The sequence below is a fragment of the Coffea arabica genome, chromosome 11c (assembly GCF_036785885.1).
Source record: "Coffea arabica cultivar ET-39 chromosome 11c, Coffea Arabica ET-39 HiFi, whole genome shotgun sequence".
Classification (NCBI taxonomy): Eukaryota; Viridiplantae; Streptophyta; class Magnoliopsida; order Gentianales; family Rubiaceae; genus Coffea; species Coffea arabica.
The window spans coordinates 12,324,949-12,346,009 of record NC_092330.1 but is presented as its reverse complement, the minus strand read 5'-3'; positions in this window follow the sequence as shown (position 1 = coordinate 12,346,009).

Below are 21,061 nucleotides of genomic sequence, written 5' to 3'. Positions count from 1 at the left end.
TCGACCCAAATGAAATGTGAAATTTTCAATGTTTAAGTGATTAAATGCTAGTTGTGCATGAATGTAAACCTCTTGGCTGAACTTGGCCTTGCCCTTCGTTACTGATCGACTCGAGCCAGAAGCGGACTCGGTCGGGCGATTTAGTGACCCTGGGTGAACGTTTTGTATACTCGAGTATTACCTTGTAGGTTGGTGGAGCCTGGCCAATATCCAGGAGGGGGTGAATGAAATGAACAAACGAACGAACGAGGGGTTTTACTTACAAAATTTCATTTTCAAATGATTGGAGGAATAAGGGGAACGACAGGAGAACGAACAAATGAATAAATGGCTCCCTGTGAGCCCGTATCCTTTTAATGAATGTGATTATTGCTTTATATTATCATGTTTCTTGCATTACTTGTTATTTATGGTTAATACATTAGCTTTATTGTTTGATTATGTGTTCGGAACCTCACTGAGCTTTTAGCTCACCCCTTTAGTTTGTTTTCCTTAATAGGGGAAGGCGAGCAAGGACGAGAGCTCGGTTTAGACTAGCCTAGACTGGTTTCTGATTTTGTAATGGTTCTCGCCCTAGTGCTTGGCATGGGCTGGATGTGTGGTGAACTGAGAACCTTTGTATATTCGATGTTTGTACTCCCTTTTGGGATAGTAATGTACATAAATTTTCCGTTAAGTTTTGGATTATCGTTATATTTATTCCTGTGATTTATTTCGATTTTAATTGAGGTCTGAAGTGAACGACTGAGTCCCGCCGAGAGTTGGGCGGGCGGTCCGCCGAACCCTCTGGTTCGCCTTAGGGGGAGGTGGGGCTGTCACATCATCGACTGTACTGAGTGCTTGGGATCCCAAACCTTATCGCCTAGTTAGTCGAATCGAGCCAGCAATGGTTTGGTCAAGGAGATTGACGAATCATGGATAGTGTTTATTGTTTATTCCATTGGATTCGGTCCTCTGGAATCGGTATACCCAAGTATTACCTCTACTTATCTTTGGAGTTTGGGCTCAGTAAGGGGGTTGATTGATGGACGGAAATTGACATTAAGCAGTGATCTACGGACATTGTTTATTGCTACATTTCAAACGTTGACGGAGTATCAATGGATTTGGAAAATGTTTGTGAGGATCCGAAAATTTTCTTATTTTTGTCAAATATTACTGGTTTATTTAAATAGTTATTCACTCATTTTCTTCGAATTATTTAATTCGACTACTTAAAATCCATTTATATTGAAAAATGCCTCTCTTATGTTTTTAAAGCATTTTGTTAGAAAATTTACTTTTCGAAAACTCGTTTAGTTCGGAACGAGTACATGTTTTTCGAGACTATATTTGAATCGAGAGTGTATTAATTTTGAAGTAGTAAGAATAATCAATAATAGATTAAGAAAAATTAATTGGAGATTTGAGAAATTAAAACTCGACTTATGTGAGGACTCACAAAATTTCCTATTTTAAGCCCCTATTACTAGTTTATTTCAATATTTAATTGCCTGTTTGCCTCGAATATTTCATTTCAACCTCTTTATACTCAATTACATGGAACTATGATTTACTTATATTTTTAAAATGACTCGTTTCAAAATTTAATTTTTAAAAGCTCGTAAAGTGAGAATAGTGAATACGCGATTGGAAATAATAATCGATTCGAGGATACAATAAGCTTGAAAAATTGGAGACTTGTACATTAGTCTTGAAATAGGTAATTTTATGTTTAAGTATTCAATTAATAGTTAGTGATACTATCGTTATAAAAAATTCTTGAAAATTCCACTTTATCGCACACAAATCGGAAGTACGCGTTTTTACGCGCGCAATTAAATGAGGGACTTAAGACCATTATTTTTAGACCATTAAGAGTGAATAATAATAGTATAAATACAAGTGCATTAGAGGTTTAGAACATAAGTGAAACAAATTTGAGAAGAATCGAGCACGAAACGCGCGCGTACGCGCACTATCCTTAGTTGACTTTTGGAGCAATTTTGGCTACACATTCATAAGCTTCTCATGGAAGCATCACACCAGATCAAAACCCTTCTTTTCTCACCTCAAGCGCACGGCTGAAACTCTCATTTTCTCACCTCAAGAGCCGGCCAAAACAAGAAAGAAAAGAAAGGAAAGAAAACTCTTTATTTGTACCTCAAATCCTCACCCAAATCACCCTAAATTTTAGCTACAACTTGTAAATCACTTGGAGATCACCTCAAGCTAGGAAGAGAGCTTGCCTTCCACGGTTTTGTTAAGCTTCAAGAGGCCGAAAATTTCTATCTAAGTTATCAACTAAGGTGATCAATGATCAACCTTAAAAATCTTGATCTATGAAAGTAGTAGTGCACTTATGAGTTCATGCATGCATGTGGGTAGCTTTATTTATGTTGAATTTTGTGTGTGGGCTCTATGAATTCCCACTATGGTTGGATGGACTGATTGGATGAATTATGGTGTTATTAATGTTGGTTTAGTGCTTGTTATACTAGAAATGAGTGATGTTAAGGATGAAAACCCAAAAGAGGTCAAAGGGAGAATTTTTTCGATTCTGCCCTTGTAGATTTCGTGCACTTTAGTGCAAATTTTTGAGGTTCTAATGAATTTGTTTTGATGTATATGAGTAATATAGGTTGTGTATAAAGTTTCATAAAAAAATTTCATGATTTGGTTGGCCAAATGATGTATTTTCGGAAATCCGCAAAACTGGAAATTTTTTCCGTGACTGCTCTGGCAGTGTTTTTGTTTTGGCTACAACGTTTTGCCCCGATGTCGAAATCGAGTGCCGTTTATGGCACTGGAAATTAGACATTTCCAGATTCCCAACGGTATAAAATTCACATTTTGATTCCACCTGAATAGTCCATACCAATCATTTAAACATGACTATCCTGTTTCGCGTCTACACTGGGAGATCTATTTTGAGCAGCGAATTGATGCTCAAATGTGAGCTAGTTGTGGATAGATTTTAAAAATGATTTCTGCTATGAAATTGTAGCTTTATGAATCTAGTTTTCAAAGCCACCAACCACACTCAATTCTGAGTTGAATTGAGTGATTTATGACCAGATTTCGAAACTGACTTTTTGGGAGAAAAACCCTCATTGTGAACAGATTTGTAATCAAACTTGACTTGGGACTTGTTACTCGAAATTCTTGATGTAAACCACCTACCAAATGTATCTTGGATCCTTATTAGACCTAGTTATCATAAATGAGACATGTTTTAGGCATTTTATTGGCCAAAGGTTTGAGAAAAAGAGAACTAGTGGTGCAAGGCAGTTTTGCCTTGGAGATTTGGAAACTTTGATAGTTTTGTTAACCAACTTTCCGAATGAATTTTCCTATGAAATTTGGTAGAGGAATAGCCCTTATATGGTAGGATAATACTACCAAATTTGGTACCATTCTGAGTTCATTTCGATGCACAAACAAAGTCCCAAAGTTTGTAATTTGAACCTGGAAATTTGCCTATCCGTCTCAATTTTTCAGCAAATTTGAGCTACTACATCTTCGTGCTCAAAACTCCAATTCTAGTTCCACTTATTTTGTTTTAAACTTTGATTGTAATTCTAATTGAGTTTCAAATTTGAAAGGCTAGTTTAAATTCTGTGAATTTTGCCGAATTTCCAAAATTAGCCAAAAACCAACTCCGAAACTGCCTTGATAGCCTAAAACAGTAAATTTGAGCCAAATTTTGAATGCCTTCCGTTTGGAATCATGAAAAAGTGTCTTCTAGGAACTTTTAGTACTTTGGAAGACGTTTCCAACGGTACCAAGTTTTCCAATTTTGGACTTGTAAATAGTAAAATACGATTTTTCAAAGATCTTGATGAGGAGGTTGAGGGTGATATTCAAGTGGAGCAAGTGAAGGTACCATTGGGGCCTATGACCCGTGCTCGTCCGAAGAGGTTAAGTGAAGCACTACAAACATTGATTCGCGCGGCCCGAGAGTCTAGTGGAGAGCCTAAGGCCATTGAAGGCCTTAACGAAGCTAGAGAGGTCATTTTCCTCGAGGCCATTCCTGAGAATTAGTGTGAGATTCGATTAAGGGGCCATGGCCCATTAGAAGTCTTAGTAAAATATCTTAAAGAGGTTCCAACTAGCTTGTAGTTTGAACCCTAGTCGTTGTTTAGTTCGTGGGCCAATGTTCTGGGCCATGTGAGCCTCATTAGCAAGTAACTTGGCCCATTAGTCTTTTTATTTGTCTATTTAAGTTTGCATTTAGGGTTGTAAGAGACAGTTTTGATGATTAATAAAATACACTGTTGAGAGTTCTCTCAAAGCTTCATTGAAGCACCATTGAATATCTTAGAATCGTTCTTAGGTATTCAATCGACTTATTAATCTAGGACCGCGCTAGATTGTGGCGTCCTCTACCAAATACCGAGGTTCGTTGGCCACGTGATCAATGGGTTTAGGTTATCCGCTGCGTTCGTCTTCTTCAACGTGAGCATCTACCTTCTAGATCCAAAATCTTTCTGTACGGGTTGCATCACATGGTCGGGTGTGGTTGCATCACACGATTCTGGCCGCACTTGATTGTTGTTGTGGGGAACAAGGTTCACGGCCTTGGGGTATTAATAGCCTAGGGCAGCCGTGAACTTTGATTGGGGTTGCCAACACCAAATTGGGTTCCAAAACTTGAGGTCTCCTAATCATGTCCGCTTCCTAACATCCAGACTCTAAAATTTCTCCTATATTTTCTGCCCTTCCTACACTTTAGCCGCTCTTTTACTAGATTTTAGGGAGTGCCTTAACCTTTTCTTGCCCATTCCTTTCGACCACTATCCCTACATTGTAGGTAGCTAGCCGCCACCATCCCAGCCTTTTAGAAAATCCATCCAGACCTACTAAACAAGCCAGGCAGCCTGCGGTTTTTCAAAAAAAAAAAAAAGAAGTGAAAAAGTAGTATTTTTTTGTCTTTCCTTCTTTTCTTTTAGGTTGTGTCTCCGTCGTCCGTGTTCCCTTCATTTGAGTCGTGTCTTATAATTATTCCTCGAGTCACTCTTTCTATTCCATTGAGGATTGCCACATTTACGTGCTCCAAGCATTGGGAGTTGAATTGTTTACCTGGGAGGATTTCTGATTTCTTCAAGGTAAGCTATCAAGAGCTTTTGAGAGCTTTGGTGAGCCTAGTCGAGTGCTGTTTGAGGCCATACACGAGGGTTGAGTGCATACACGTGAGGGAGTGAGTGAGACATCTATTTCTATATTTGCTTTGCTCCTAACTTTTTGCAAGTCTAATACATCATGTCCGATGGGAGTGAGACCTCCAGGTTTGACCCCAAGTCAAACAACCAGGCATTGCTAAGTGAGGTCCAACGCATGCTTCGGGAGTCCATGGAATCCCTACACCAAAGAATGGACCGCTTAGAGCTCTCGCAAGCTCGGACCAATGCCAGCCGTCGGGATGTGCCACCTCGCGAGGAGCTAGCTTCTAATAGCGAGAAGAAGACTTCATCCGTTGACCCAAGCAGGACTACCGGAGGACGGATGACGGACTAAAGGGGGTCAAAATCAAGATTCCTTCCTTCCAAGGCAAGTCTAGTCCAGAGGTTTACCTGGAATGGGAACAGCGAATCGAGATGGTATTCGAGTGCCAGGACTACACTGATTAACAAAAGGTCAAATTGGCAACACTCGAATTCACCGATTACGCTATTGTCTGGTGGGAGCAGGAGCGCACTAGCAGACGCCGCAATAGAGAACGACAAATTAGCACGTGGGAGGAGTTACGAACCACTATGAGGAAACGGTTTGTACCCAACCATTACTATCGTGATCTATATTAGCGGCTCCAGACATTAGTCCAAGGAAGCCGTACTGTGGAGGACTACTACAAGGAGATGGAGATCACCATGCTCCGAGCAGACATTGTGGAGGATAGAGAGGCTACCATGGCGAGGTTCCTTAACGGCTTGAGGCCTGAAATCGCCGAATTGGTGGAGTTGCAAAACTACGTGGATATGCCTGAGTTGATTGACAAGGCATCCAAGATCGAGAGGAGACTTAAGAGGAGGGGTAACCCTCGTAACCCTAACTTCTCGGCCACGCCTGTGTGGAGGGGCAATCCGACCTTCGAGCGGGAACGGCCTAGTCCAAGGGTGTCCAAATTTACTCCTAAGACCGAGCCACCCAAGCTAGCCCCAAAGGCAACTCCAAGGCCTCCATTCGACTCTTCCAAACCACGAAGCCGCGACAAGTGCTTCAAATGCCAAGGATTTGGGCACATTGCTTCCCAGTGTCCCAATAGGCGTACCATGATTGTCCTACCAAGCGGAGATGTTGTATCTGACGACGAGGACGAGTTCGCTGAGATGCCTCCATTGATTGAAGAAGGTGAAGATTCCGAGGAGGAAGTTGAGGCCACTACGGAGCAAGTGGGTGTTGCTCTAGTAGCTCGTCGGGCTCTTGCAACCCAAGTCAAGAAGGTGGATGAGGCCCAACGTGATAACATCTTCTACAGACGATGTCACGTCAAGGGAAGAGTATGTAGCCTCATCATTGACGCGGGTAGTTGTACCAACGTGGCAAGTACTCTCATGGTGGACCATCTTTCTTTGCCTACATTGAGACACCCAAACCCATACCGCTTGCAATGGCTCAACGAGAGTGGTGATATCAAAGTCACCAAGCAAGTGGTGGTGCCTTTCCGGATCGGGTAATATGAGGACGAGGTTCTTTGCGACGTCGTTCCCATGCAAGCTTCTCATATTTTGTTGGGACGGCCATGGCAATATGACAAGAAGACTACGCATGATGGCTTCACCAACAAGTATTCCCTCTTGCACCACAACAAGAAAATGACACTGGTGCCTCTCACGCCCCAGCAGGTGCATGAAGACCAACTGCGGTTGCAACAGGAGCATGAGCGAGAGTTGGCCAAGAAATCCAATGACTCTAAAGCAATCATTAAAGTACCAGCCATGAAGACATCCACACCTAGTACTTCTAAGCAACTGGACAAGCGTCCAAGCTTGCTTGCAAAGAACAGGGAAGTTCGCAAGTTACTTTTATCCAAGCAAGTTGTTTATGTCTTATACTGCAAGGAAGTGATTCTACTCTCCCATGAGGCACTGACTGAATTACCTCCTGAAATTTCTTCTCTGTTGCAGGAATTTGAGGACATTTTCCCAGACGAGATCCCAAGTGGACTATCCCCACTTAGAGGGATCGAGCACCAGATAGACTTCATCCCTGGAGCAGCCTTGCCGAATAGACCGGCCTACAAGATGGGTCCTGAAGAGACTAAGGAGATCCAGAGGCAAGTGGATGAGCTCTTAGAGAAAGGTTGGGCTCAAGAGAGCATGAGCCCATGTGCAGTTCCCGTCATCCTCGTTCCAAAGAAAGAGGGCACTTGGAGGATGTGTATGGACTGTCGCGCCGTCAACGCTATCACAGTTAAGTATCGTCACCCTATACCTCGATTAGATGATTTGTTTGACGAATTGTATGGTGCAGTCATATTCACCAAGATCGATCTTAAGAGTGGCTACCATCAAATTCGAATGAAGGAAGGGGACGAGTGGAAGACGGCCTTCAAGACTAAGTATGGTCTGTATGAGTGGTTAGTTATGCCGTTTGGTTTGACTAACGCTCCTAGTACATTTATGCGTCTTATGAATCATGTGCTCCGTCCTTTCTTAGGTAAATTTGTTGTTGTTTATTTTGACGACATTCTGATCTACAGCAAGAGTCCTGAGGAACATGTAGCACATGTACGAGCTATCCTTGCGGTTTTGCGTCGGGAGAGGTTATTTGCCAACCTAGGCAAATGTACTTTCTGCACTAATGAGTTTGTTTTCCTTGGTTATAAGGTTAGTGCACAAGGCATTAGAGTGGACGAGAGCAAGGTCCAAGCCATCAATGAGTGGCCCGTACCCAAGACCATGAGTGAAGTTCGGAGTTTCCACGGCCTTGCGAGTTTCTATCACCGGTTCGTGAAGGATTTCAGCACTATAGCTGCCCCTCTTACCGCCGTTATCAAGAAGGATGTGAAGTTTGAATGGGGGGAAGCTCAGGAGAGGGCGTTCCAACTCCTTAAACACAAGCTCACACACGCACCCGTGTTGTCCTTACCTAGTTTTGATAAAGCTTTTGAGGTTGAGTGTGATGCTTCTGGTGTAGGAATTGGAGCTGTGCTGATCCAAGAGGGAAGGCCGATCGCGTACTTCAGTGAGAAGTTAAATGGTGCCGCCTTGAACTACTCCACCTATGACAAGGAGCTCTATGCTTTGATTCGTGCACTGGAGACATGGCAGCACTACCTGAGGCCTAAGAAATTTGTCATCCATACTGACCACGAGGCATTAAAGCACATCAAGTCTCAACAAAAGTTGAATAAGAGACACGTCCGGTGGGTCAATTTTGTGGAGTCCTTCCCCTATGTGATCAAATACAAAGCTGGCAAGACCAATGTCGTTGCCGATGCACTGTCCAGGAGGTATGCCTTGACTGCTTTACTTGATGCTAAACTCCTTGGATTTGACCTCATCAAAGAACTCTATGATACCGACTCTGATTTTTCTGCTATCTATAAGTCTTGTGCTAAGTCGGGTCAGGGTAAGTTCTTCATACATGATGGATTTCTATATTATAATGATAAATTATGCATTCCGTCATGCTCTATTCATGAGTTACTAACCCGTGAGGCTCACGGCGGTGGTTTAATGGGACACTTTGGTGTCACCAGGACTTTGAGTGCTTTACAGGAGCATTTCTATTGGCCACGTATGAGGCGGGACGTGGAGCGAGTGGTGTCACGTTGCATCACCTGTCACCGTGCCAAGTCCAAGCTCCAACCCTTTGGTTTGTATACACCTCTACCTATTCCTTCCGAACCATGGGTTGACATTTCGATGGACTTTGTACTTGGTTTGCCTAGGAGTAAAAGAGGCCATCATAGCGTCTTTGTCATAGTGGACCGATTTTCCAAAATGGCCCATTTCATTCCTTGTCATAAGACGGACGATGCTACTCACATAGCTGATCTCTTCTTTAAGGAAATTGTCCGTTTGCATGGTGTACCTAGGACTATTGTATCTGATAGAGATGTTAAGTTTCTCTCTTACTTCTGGAAGACTTTGTGGGGGAAGTTGGGGACTAAGTTGCTATTTTCTACATCCAGTCACCCCCAGACCGATGGCCAAACTGAAGTCGTTAACCGCACATTGTCTACATTACTTAGGGCCATCATCAAAAAGAATCTCAAAACTTGGGAGGAGTGTTTACCCCATGTTGAGTTCGCTTATAATCGTACAGTCCATAGTGCTACACAGTTTTCTCCATTTGAGATTGTTTATGCTTTTAACCCACTGACCCCTTTGGATTTGATGTCTTTGCCTTTGTCTGAGCGTGCTAACCTTGATGGTAAGAAGAAGGCCGAGTTTGTCCAGACATTACACCAGCAGGTGAGGACCAACATTGAAGCCCGCACCCAGCAGTACCTCAAGCATGCCAACAAGGGTCGGCGTCGCGTGGTGTTTGAACCAGGTGATTGGGTCTGGTTACACTTACGCAAAGAGCGATTCCCTGTCCAGCGCCGCAACAAGCTGCTACCCTGAGGAGATGGACCATTCCAAGTTGTGGCGCGTATTAATGACAACGCCTACAAGCTCGATCTACCAGGTGAGTATAATGTCTCAACTACATTTAATGTTGCTGACCTAAGTCCTTATCTTGCAGATGGTGAGGTCGATTTGAGGACAAATCTTTCGCAAGAGGAGGGGAATGATGAGGAGGTCGAGGGTGATATTCAAGTGGAGCAAGTGAAGGTACCATTGGGGCCTATGACCCGTGCTCGTGCGAAGAGGTTAAGTGAAGCACTACAAACATTGATTCGCGCGGCCCGAGAGTCTAGTGGAGAGCCTAAGGCCATTGAAGGCCTTAACGAAGCTAGAGAGGTCATTTTCCTCGAGGCCATTCCTGAGAATTAGTGTGAGATTCGATTAAGGGGCCATGGCCCATTAGAAGTCTTAGTAAAATATCTTAAAGAGGTTCCAACTAGCTTGTAGTTTGAACCCTAGTCGTTGTTTATGATGTGAGACGGATCTAGACGAACACCAAGTTGGGATGATTTGCGGAACTTTGACCCTTCTAGAATCACGAGCCACGAACTAAGGAGATTCCTTAACCCACGACTAGCCACTTTAGTGAACCAAAAGTATAGATAGAAGAACGCCACAATCAAGGAGACTACTTGATTGATAAGTTCGTTGAACAACTTGAGATTGATTCTCAAGTATTCAAAGGAAATTCTCTTGAAGCAAGAGAGAGTGAATAAACTCACGAATATGTTATAAAATCTGAATTCTCCTCAATGAATGAAAACCTAGGCTATATATAGCCTTACATGACTCAAACCCTAGAATGCCCAATGGACGACTTTGCCCTTCATTAAGGGTAAAATATCTAACAACTAATTGGCTAAATTAAGACTCTAAAATTCGGCCAGAGTGAAGTGGAAATTGACCGAAATTATTAATGCTAACAAACAACTAGTAATGGTAACGAAAACCCTAATTAGCAACCTAGAACTCTGTGGACTAGTCTTCACTTGAATCTTCCATTTGAAGGAAAGTGTATAGAGTAGTTTCTCCATTATGTAACCCTTCAATGGACCTCAAGTCATCACCAACTCGTTCTTGAATCGTGCAAACAAGAGCTTGAAGTGATTCTTGAATTCTCCTAGCACGCGCTCTTGTAATTGGACCACTGGGTATTTGCATGACTTGAGCACTAGAAGTTTGAGCAGCCTTGAGCCCCTCCTCATTAGTTTAGTTCGTGGGCCAATGTTCTGGGCCATGTGAGCCTCATTAGCAAGTAACTTGGCCCATTAGTCTTTTTATTTGTCTATTTAAGTTTGCATTTAGGGTTGTAAGAGACAGTTTTGATGATTAATAAAATACACTGTTGAGAGTTCTCTCAAAGCTTCATTGAAGCACTATTGAATATCTTAGAATCGTTCTTAGGTATTCAATCGACTTATCAATCTAGAACCGCGCTAGATTGTGGCGTCCTCTACCAAATACCGAGGTTTGTTGGCCACGTGATCAATGGGTTTAGGTTATCCGCTGCGTTCGTCGTCTTCAACATGAGCATCTACCTTCTAGATCCAAAACCTTTCTGTACGGGTTGCATCACATGGTTGGTGTCGTTCGTATCAGATCTCGTATCAAAACTGAAATTTTCGAAACTTAAGGAAATTGAATTTTTTGAATTCTCCTTTTTCCTTCGATATCCATGATCGTTTTACACATGAATTTAGAGATGTAAACCAGATTTCTCTTGTGCTTTAAAACCCCGCCTTTGAGGCTCGATTTATGAGTAAATGGGGCTCATTTTCATGAGATTTTCTTATATTGTACAAGTGTGCAATCTTCCTCGATAATTAGGGGTTTTAAGCGATAGTGTGTAATAGATAATTTCTATTTGCTCAGGTGCTCAAGGAGACTTTCAAGAGGATCTCGAGGGGAACACCTAAAGGCTTGTTTACGCACTTACTCCCTTGTTTCGATTGGTGAGTGTCAAGTGCATGAATTTGTTGCTATGTGGTTAACTGTTTCTTATCCGTTATGTGAATTTGAAATTTTGAGACGAGTGTGTACTTTATCGCACTCGTTCTCTTTCGAATGAAATAATATTCGTATTTTGCTATGTGAATTCATATTCGACTTGTACATAGTAATATGGATGTGATTCATATTTGTGATTTGTATATGTGATTCCTATTTGGAATCGTCGATTTGAGCGTTGTTCATCGACTTATATTCCTATTCGTATTCGTATTCGGGGGACGCCCAAACTCGTTGGTTAACTTTGCGATTCGAGCCAGCATGGGATTGGTCGATAAGCTTAGCAAACCATGAGATATTCGTAGAGCATGATCTATTGGAGAGATCTTGCTCGGCATTACTTGCGCAGTATTGCCATGATATACTCGAGTATTATCAAAACTTTGATGAGCGGGCTCAGTAAGGGGGTGTAACGGTGACGGGATTCGAAGAAAAGTGGTGTATCTACGGATTTGATACTTATGTGGTTGACGGAGTGTCAACATGAGATGTGATCAAAACTTTGACTCGACTACGTGGAATTTAGCTCTTGAGAGCTACAGTATCCTTGAATTGTTTCTGTTTATTTTTCCTATTCAAAGTGTGAATTATTCGAACTTGATAGCTTTACCTACAATGTAATTGTTGTTGCTACTTGGATTATGTGTTTACATGTGTGTTTCTTGGCCTCACTGAATATTGGCTCATCCCATTAGTTTATTTTCCTTAACAGGAACCCGATCGGAAGGAGTTAAGCAAATGCCGACTTGAGGCATTTTTGTATTAGTGTTTTGATTGTGATCGACTAGACACTTTTGGATGTTGTATATTTTTGGGAAAGTGATTGTAAATTTGAAATGGTGATGTAAGACTGGATATTTATGTATGGAAATGACTCCGTACCTTTATTTCGACTTTCATTGTTAGTATTAGATTAGGTTTGAATTGGAATTTGTTTCGAGTCCTGGTAAGAGTTGGGCAGGCGTCCCACGAACACCCTTGGGTTCGCCGTTGGGAGAAGTGGGGTGTCACAATGTTGCTAAGGAACTAGCTTGCAAGAGCCAACTATATCCTTTTAGTTGCAAGTGAAATACTGAACAAGACTAAGTGCTATGCCTGGAATCTGGCAAGAGTTACCGTATCAGTTGCACCTACACTGGAATCCTGAACAGGACTAAGTACTCTGCCTAGAATTTGGCGGGAGCCACCCTATCAGTACCCATATCCTTTTCTTACTATATTAAATTTTTTATTTGAATATGTAAACTGTTAATAACTTGACTTGTAGTTATTTGCTTTCTTTGCTTTAAGATTTTGATATATGTGATTGTTATCTTGCCAATTTGATTGCATTTTTTTGGAAGCTCACCGGATTTTTAACTCATTTTATTATATGTTTTCCTTAACAGGATGCGGGGATGAAAGAGACAAGAATAGTAATAGTCTGTGATAAGAAATCTTGAACTTGTATTTGGCCGGTACTACATTATGGTACTAGTCATTTAAATTCTTTTCTTTTAGCTTGTACTTTGGTTTAAATATTTGGACGATTTGTAGCATGAAAATGTTATATTGAAGGATATTAGTTTGTTTTCCTTAATAGGAATTAATTGGAATCGTGGATCTAAAAATTAGTGAGTTCGAGAGTTGCAGTCTTAACTTTAAGGGTTAAATACCAAAAACTCCCATGTGGTTTGATTAATATTCACTTTACCTCCCTATGGTTTGAAAACCTACAATTTGACTCCCTGTCGTTTCAACTAAAGTAAAAGTCTGACGAAAAACATCTAAACTGATGTCTGAAAGGAAAATGTCAAAATTGCCCCTCTATAAGTCAAATCCTTGGAAGAATGTTTCATGCATTTGAGAATGGGTAAAATACCAAAAATCCCCCTGTGGTTTGCCAAATGTACACTTTACCTCCCTATGGTTTGGAAACCTACAATTTAACTCCCTGTCGTTTCACCTAAAGTGAAAGTCTGACAGAAACACCATTATTGTAGATGTTTTCTGTTAGACTTTCACTTTTGTTAAAACGACAGGGAGTTAAATTGTAGGTTTCCAAACCATAGGGAGGTAAAGTGAACATTAGTCAAACCACAGGGGGATTTTTGGTATTTAACCGTAACTTTAAGTAATTGCCATTGTATGTGTACTTAGTGAATTGATTGACCAATTTGTATGTCAATCCATTTAGTTGTGCATATAAGTATGGATGTTTTGGAAAGTTGGATTGTTTTTAATGCCTGATTGAGGAGTTTCATGCTTACTTTGGAGTTAATATTATCTCTCAAGTTAATGTTGGTGAAAGAGTTCTGACGAGAGTCAGGCAGGCAGTGTAACGCCCCGAGGCAGAAGAAAAAGGAAAAATTTCTGGTGATATAAGGTTAGTGAATGGGAAGTAAAAACCCTAGTACGTGAGTTTTTAAGAAAAACGGCGCGAACCGGCGGGTCCCGTGCACTACCGATTGAACGCACCGCTTGACCACCATTTTTCCTTACCAAACAAATTTATTGAACTTGAGCAAAATATCTTCTCTCTTGGCAGCAAGCTTGACCGAATTTGAGGCTAGAAAATAACAAGAAAGAAAGAGAAAAAAAGAAAGGTGGTGGTGGCGACACTTGTTGCCACCTCAAGGCTTATTGACCAAGACAAAATACTATCTATTTAACACCAAAAAATTCAGCAAACTTTCCTCTTCATTGCAGCTGCTTGGCCGAGAGGAAGGAGAAGAAAAAAATACCAAGGGAAAACACTTCATCTCTTCTTCAATCCAACAACTAAGTGAGGAATCAAACAAAAGAAACCGATTAAACTTGTTCTTGAGTGATTAGTTAATGATTTGTGGTGAGACTTTGGAAGGAGAAAGCTTGGGCTACCCTTAGTGAACTCTAGTCAAGGTAAGAAAGCTTATCTCTCTAAGTTTTACTTTCAATTTTGTTAAATTAAGCTTAGCAACTTGATTTTGTAGTGGAATCATGGATATTATCATGTTTTAGAAATTTTTCCCTTTTTATTTGATGAACTAAGGTTTGGGGAAATTCTGCCCAATTTGTTGTATGGTGCTTATATGTTGAAATTAAGGTTATAAGAGAGGCTTTGGTAGTGATTAGACCAAGAAATTAAGGAAAGTTCCACTAAAAACTAGAAATTCCAGAATCTGGAAATTTTTCCCAACATTCTGTCCGAATTTGTAACTGTATGTTAGAGGCCGAATTGGCCTTAGATCAAAGAAGTAAATTTGTATATAATGGTATTTTATAGGTGCCTACAAAATTTCAGCTCAATCAGAGCAATGTAGGTCATGAAAAGTCCAAAATACCCTTACTGTTTTAAGTTTTTCCCCAGCAGTCTGTGTGATCAGTTTGTCCAGTTTATCACGTTTTTGACTAGGATCCGTACTGATTTAACTTTTTGCTAAAACATGAAAGTTGTAGTATTCAGACTTAGCTTTCAAATGTCTCTAAGAACACCTGAATCGGACTTTTGTACTCTGAGATATGATCATTACAGTGTAATGCAGTTAAATAGCCGACAAATTGGATTTTAGTTCTGTAATTTGAGGATTTGACTAAGTTACATTAGGAACTGGACTAAGTGACCTTCATGAACATTGTAGCCCTGTGTCTTAGCTTCAAAACGGCATAGGTTACGCCTCAATCCGATAAGCATAGCCTCGGATATGTTATTTCCGCATCCATACGTTGAATCTGTCTTTTGCTAAATTGAATTTCTGCACTTGTTATGATTGTGATTCTTGTTCTTATGTTATTGTGAGCCTATGGAATGGCTTTTGACTTGAATTGCTGATATGTGTGATGTTGGGTTTTGGTTGAGGAAAAATAATGAAGCCTAAATGGCTGGAAAATTTGGTAAACACAAAGGGCATGCTGCCCGAATTTACGCTCGAGGACTAGAAAACTATACTTGTAACTTGTGTAAAGGTTAAGTGATTATCACTTAAACTAGCGAGCACCTTTACTACCTTGTTATCGAGGGTTATACATTAAAAACCTAAACGAACTTGTACCCTTGAGGAAAAGATATAATGGCCAATGTAAACTTGTATTTCTTTGTACTTTCAACTCAAGTGTTGTTTTCCAAGTATTTATACTACAAAAACCTTACAATTTGAAAAGCGAACAAGTGCTTCACGAATGTCTTTCAAATGAATTTCAATTGGTTGATTCTTAATGAACGGAACGTTTAAGTTTCGAATCTTACTCGTGTTTCAAAGTTCTCAAATTGGATTTCTATCGCAGATCTGGACTTCAAACATGGAGTATAGTTGAACGTGAGTACTTGAAGCACTATAATTGGAGTGAGTGATCCCTCGACTGTTCCCAAAGTTACTTTTGAACTAATTCTTGCATTTATTACTCCATTGCATATCATTTGGGTTCGGGTGTGTGCCATGACATCATTTGGCTCCAATGAGTTCCTGGAAAGTCTTGTGCTTAGAACCAATGTCTCCACTATTGTTTACATATTCTTTGGAGCCCGATGGCTCCTTGCTTCTGTTTCACGGTTATCTGATCTAAACGAGCATTGGATATTTAAGTACAAGAATTCCACTGGCTCACATGAGCAATAAATGAACATCTGATTACTGCATCATGACATCATACCAATGCTTTATTGTGAAAAATACTTGGCTGTTGATTTTACTGGTCACTCGCTGAGTTTCTAGCTCACCCCCTACTATCTTCTTCTCCCCACGGGGATCGAAGTAAAGGAAGAACTTGTTTTTGGATCTTTGTGTGGCTGGATGGCGTACATCTTGTATAGTTTAGTTTTGGTTTTGGTTTATGTACTTTTGGGCTTGTATAAATATTTGGAATTGAACCGGATGTAAATCTACATTTTACGCTTAGAACTAGTTTCCGCTTCGCTTATGATATGTAATTTTGGAGAATTGGATATATTATTTGATTTGTACCTTGTAATTTACTTGAGGAATGTAGTAAGTGAGTGAGTCCCGGCGAGAGCTGGGCAGGCGGTCCGCTAAACCCTTTGGTTCGCCTTAGGGGGAGGTGGGGTCGTTACAGGTAGTCCGCTAACCTTTGGGGTACACCCTAAGAGGAGGGGGGTTATCACATTAGGTGCATCATATAAATACATAATAGACTTTGAGAGACATAGATCATGAAATTATTGAAGTTTAGGTTCATTGTAGAGTCTCTGTAAAGTTAGAAAATGAGTTTGCTAATAAGCCGTTGTGTGAGAACTTGTAAATTCCTTATATATTTCTTGAAAATTCCCTTTTATTTGGAAATTATTAGGCAATTATTATTCTATATTATCCTACGACTCAATCACCCTAGAAAAGTGCCAATGATCATAGGAAATTAGGGTTTTCCTTTCCGATTTCAATTCGAAGTGAAATAGGATTTTTCGTGTACCCGTAGTGTAATTATCCGGTATAGAGTAAGGATCAAATTTGATGCTTAAGAGTGACTTTTGGGTGAGAAATAATATGTGATTAGAGGTAAGGATAAAAAGTTAGTGAATAGGAAGTAAAAACCCTAGTACGTGTGATTTAAGGAAAAACAGTGCGAACCGACGTGTACCGTGCACTGCCGATTGAACACACCACTTGATCACCACTTTCTTATCATATAAGCTCATTAATATTTAAGAAAATATCACCTCATTTCCAGCTGGCTTTGGCCGAAAATCTTGACCAAATTGGCAAGGAAAAGAAACAAAAAAATGAGTGGAAATTGGTGGTGACACTTGTTGGCTATCTATGGCCTTGACCAAGACCAAATTTTCTTGCCTTCTTATCCCCATTTTGCTTCCATTCTTCATCATTTCTGCTTGCTTTGGCCGAGAGAGAGGGAGAGAAAAACCAAGGGAGAGCTTCACCATTTCATCTTGAATTTGAGCCATCCAAGTGAGGAAACAAGAAACTAAACCGATTAAAACCTTCTTTGAGTGTTTAGCTAGTGGTGTGTTGGTGAAAGTTTGGAAGGAAAAGCTAGGGCTTCTCTTGGTAGTAACTTTATTAAGGTAATAAGGATGATTTACCATTTCTTACTCTTGATCTTGTTTAATTTAGCATAGCACTTTAAATTTGTGGTGGATGATACCTATTATAATGATTTGGATGGATATAGTGTATGTTCTTGAGTTACATGAGTTAGGGTTTGATGATTTTCTGCCTATTCTTGCTGTATGGATAGTATATGTTGTAGCTAAGCTTATTATATAAGAGGTTGTGGTGGTGATTGAGGCAAGAAATGATGAAAGTTTCCTTTGAAACCGTAAATTTCAGATTTCTGGAAAATTGTAGTTCAGTTCTGTCCGGTTCCATTTCGTGATGTTAGAGGCCGAATTAGGCTTAACATAAAACATAAAAGTTGTAGAGAATGATATTTTATAGTTTCCTACAAATTTCACCCCAATCGCAGTAACGTATCCTGTGAAAAGACCAAAATACCCTCACTGCCCTAGGATGCATCCAGTGATCCATTTTAGACAGTTCATCCAGTTGACCGTGTCTATTCACTATGATCCGTGCTGATTTATCCATTTTCCAAAACATGAAAGTTTTAGTACTCTGTCTTAGCTTTTCAACTCCTCTAAGAACGCCTTATACGGACTTTGGTAGCCTGAGATATGGCCATTTAAATGTAGTACGGTTAACTAGCCGGTTAGTTGGAAGTTGGTTTTGTGAATTGGGAATTTGACTGGGTTACACTGGAAATTTGACTAAGTGATCTTCATGAAAGTTGTAGGCCTTCATCTTAGCTTCGAAAAGGTATAAGTTTCACCCCAATCCGATAAGCGTAGCCTCGGATGTGTCCATTTCGTAAAAATCCGTCAAATCTGTCTTTTGTTAACCCTCATTTCCGCACTTGTTGTTAGCTTGATTTTTGTCCTTGTATAGTCTTGATCCTATTGAACAGCTATTGTGATGAATTTATATTGTGTATGAATTTGGGTTTGAATGAGGAAAATAATGAAGCCAAATGGCTGGAAAATTAGGTAAATACAAAGGGCATGCTGCCCAAATTTAAGCTCGAGGACTAGAGAAATACACTTGCGACTTGGGTAAAGTTGATAAATGAATATCACTTGAACCATCTAGGACTTTTGCTACTTTGGTTATCGAGGGTTATACGTTAGAACCCAGTCGAACTTATACCCTTAGAAAAAGTGGTAATAATCACTATAAATCCGTTTTCCTTGCACTTTCGACTCAAAAGTTAATTCCAAGTATACATCTTACAAAATTTTTCAGTTTGAAAAGCGAGCAACCGTTTCACGACTATTCTCCAAGTGAATTTCAATTTCTTAATTCTTATTGACGAAACGTCTAAGTTTCGAACCTTAGTTGATTTTCAAAGTTCTTAAATCAAGTTTTATCGCAGATTTGGACTCCAACCCCGAAGTACCACCCAGACGTGAACATTAGAGGCACTACTTTTGGTGAGTGCTTCCAAATATCTAATTGAACTTGATATTTATGATTTATCTTTGACCAAGTGATTACATGATATATAAGTGATTTGATCGGGCAAGGGTGTACTTTATCGTACTTGCCCCAACGAGAATTGTTCTTGTTTATCGATTTCACTTGACTTGCTCTATATGCATATGAATTGTATCTTGTCTGGAATTCCAGAAACCCTGTGGCTAGTTAATCGAGTCGAGCCAGCAAGGGCCTGGTCGATTAGATAATGAACCCTGGGTAACTAGTAATGTCGAGTGGAGTGTTATCTCCTCGGTTAATCGGTATACTCGAGTATTACCACCCATGTTTCGTGTGGCATGCGTGCCCGGATAAGGGGTTGGTCGGTGGACGGAGACTGGCGTGAAGTGGGGTTTTCTTTTTGGACTAGTTATTACTTAAAAGTTGACGGAGGGTCAACTACCAATCGATCAAGCTGGGATGGAGTCGAGACATGAGCCACTATATCCTTACATGTGAATATGATCCATATATTCTTGACTACCGGAAGTATTATCTCTTTGATTGGACTTGTTTGGTTGCTATTTCATTATTACACTGTTATTACTTCGTTTGATGGCCAATTTGATATTTGGAACTTCACTGAGTTTTGGCTCACTCCGTTAGTTTTGTTTTCCTTATAGAGGTACGAGCGAGGCGTGAGACGTGTAAAGGCTAGTGTAGTCTAGTTGTTTTGACTTTTGACTTGTACTCGCGCTATTACTCGAATAGAATGTTTTGTATCTGGATTGTATACACTTTGAACCAGTTTTGGTATATTGAGGCTTTGTATCTTGATTGTGCATCAATGCAAATTATAAGCTTGAATTGCGATGTTATTTATGGTGCACGGATGTATGCACGTGATACGAGTGAGTGAGTCCTAGCGAGAGATGGGCAGGCGGTCCGCCGAACCTTTTGGTACGCCTTAGGGGAAGGTGGGGTCGTCACACGTTGTCTATTGTTTACCTTTTATATACATGATTTTTTTTTAAATCTTTGTAACTTCTCTTGTTATCTTGAAAGGCATGGATTATTTCCAACTAAAATGCTATTTGCTCGTATTTTACTTATATTAAGGTACTTTGGGTATTATGGCTGGAGTGGGACATCAGTGAGGGGCGAAGGAACCAACAAACACATCACTATCTACATCAATTGTTCCACTTCATAATGCCAATGATTCTAATAATGGAGTAGCGACCAATGCATCCGAGGCATCTGAAAACATTTCAATTGAACTTGATTCTAGTTCTACAGAACTAGAGACCCATACTTCTGCTTCTAGTACATTTTTTTCTTTAGTATCCAATTTCCTAATTTATTATTTGTTTTTTCCTAGTAGTGTTGGTCTTCTCATTAGTCTAGTCATTGAAAAATCATATGAATTGTGAATTGCTAGGTAGTAACTACATAATATTTTTATTGATATGAATACCAAAATAAAGATTTTGCTTGTAATTTAGCTATTCCTTTATTAATGTTCTTTTTTCATCCCTCCTATTTTTTTTATACATAGGGATCACATTAAAGAAGAGAGGTAGAGGTCCAAATAGAGGGATAGAGTTGTCAAGAGAAGTTGAGAAAAAGGGAAAGTAAGACATATGAATTCCTGAAGGTATAAACAGACCACTTGGAGAGAACCATACTACGTTGCCAAGAGAAATTAGATTTCTTGTTAGGCATATTGCAACAATGCGAGTTGTAAATTGGTCTGAAGTTGAAGTTGATCAGAAGAAGAAGATAATTCAGACTCTGCTGGTAATATTTATTTGTTACAATATTTATTCTTTTTCATGAAAATCATTCTTATTTTTGTTTTCAATTTTATTGTTTATATCTTGTTTATTATTTCACAAAAGGCTAAATCTAGTTGTATGCTAGTTGCTCTTATGTTCTTTTAATTAAAAAGTTAATTTTACAGAGCTACATAGAAGATGATATGAAGAAGGCAAGGCAAGATTGTCGTTCTAAGGCTCATTTGCAATACAATGCTTTCTAGGGTGGAGAAAATGGTAGACAACATCCATATAAAACATTTCTAAACCGACCAATTGATTG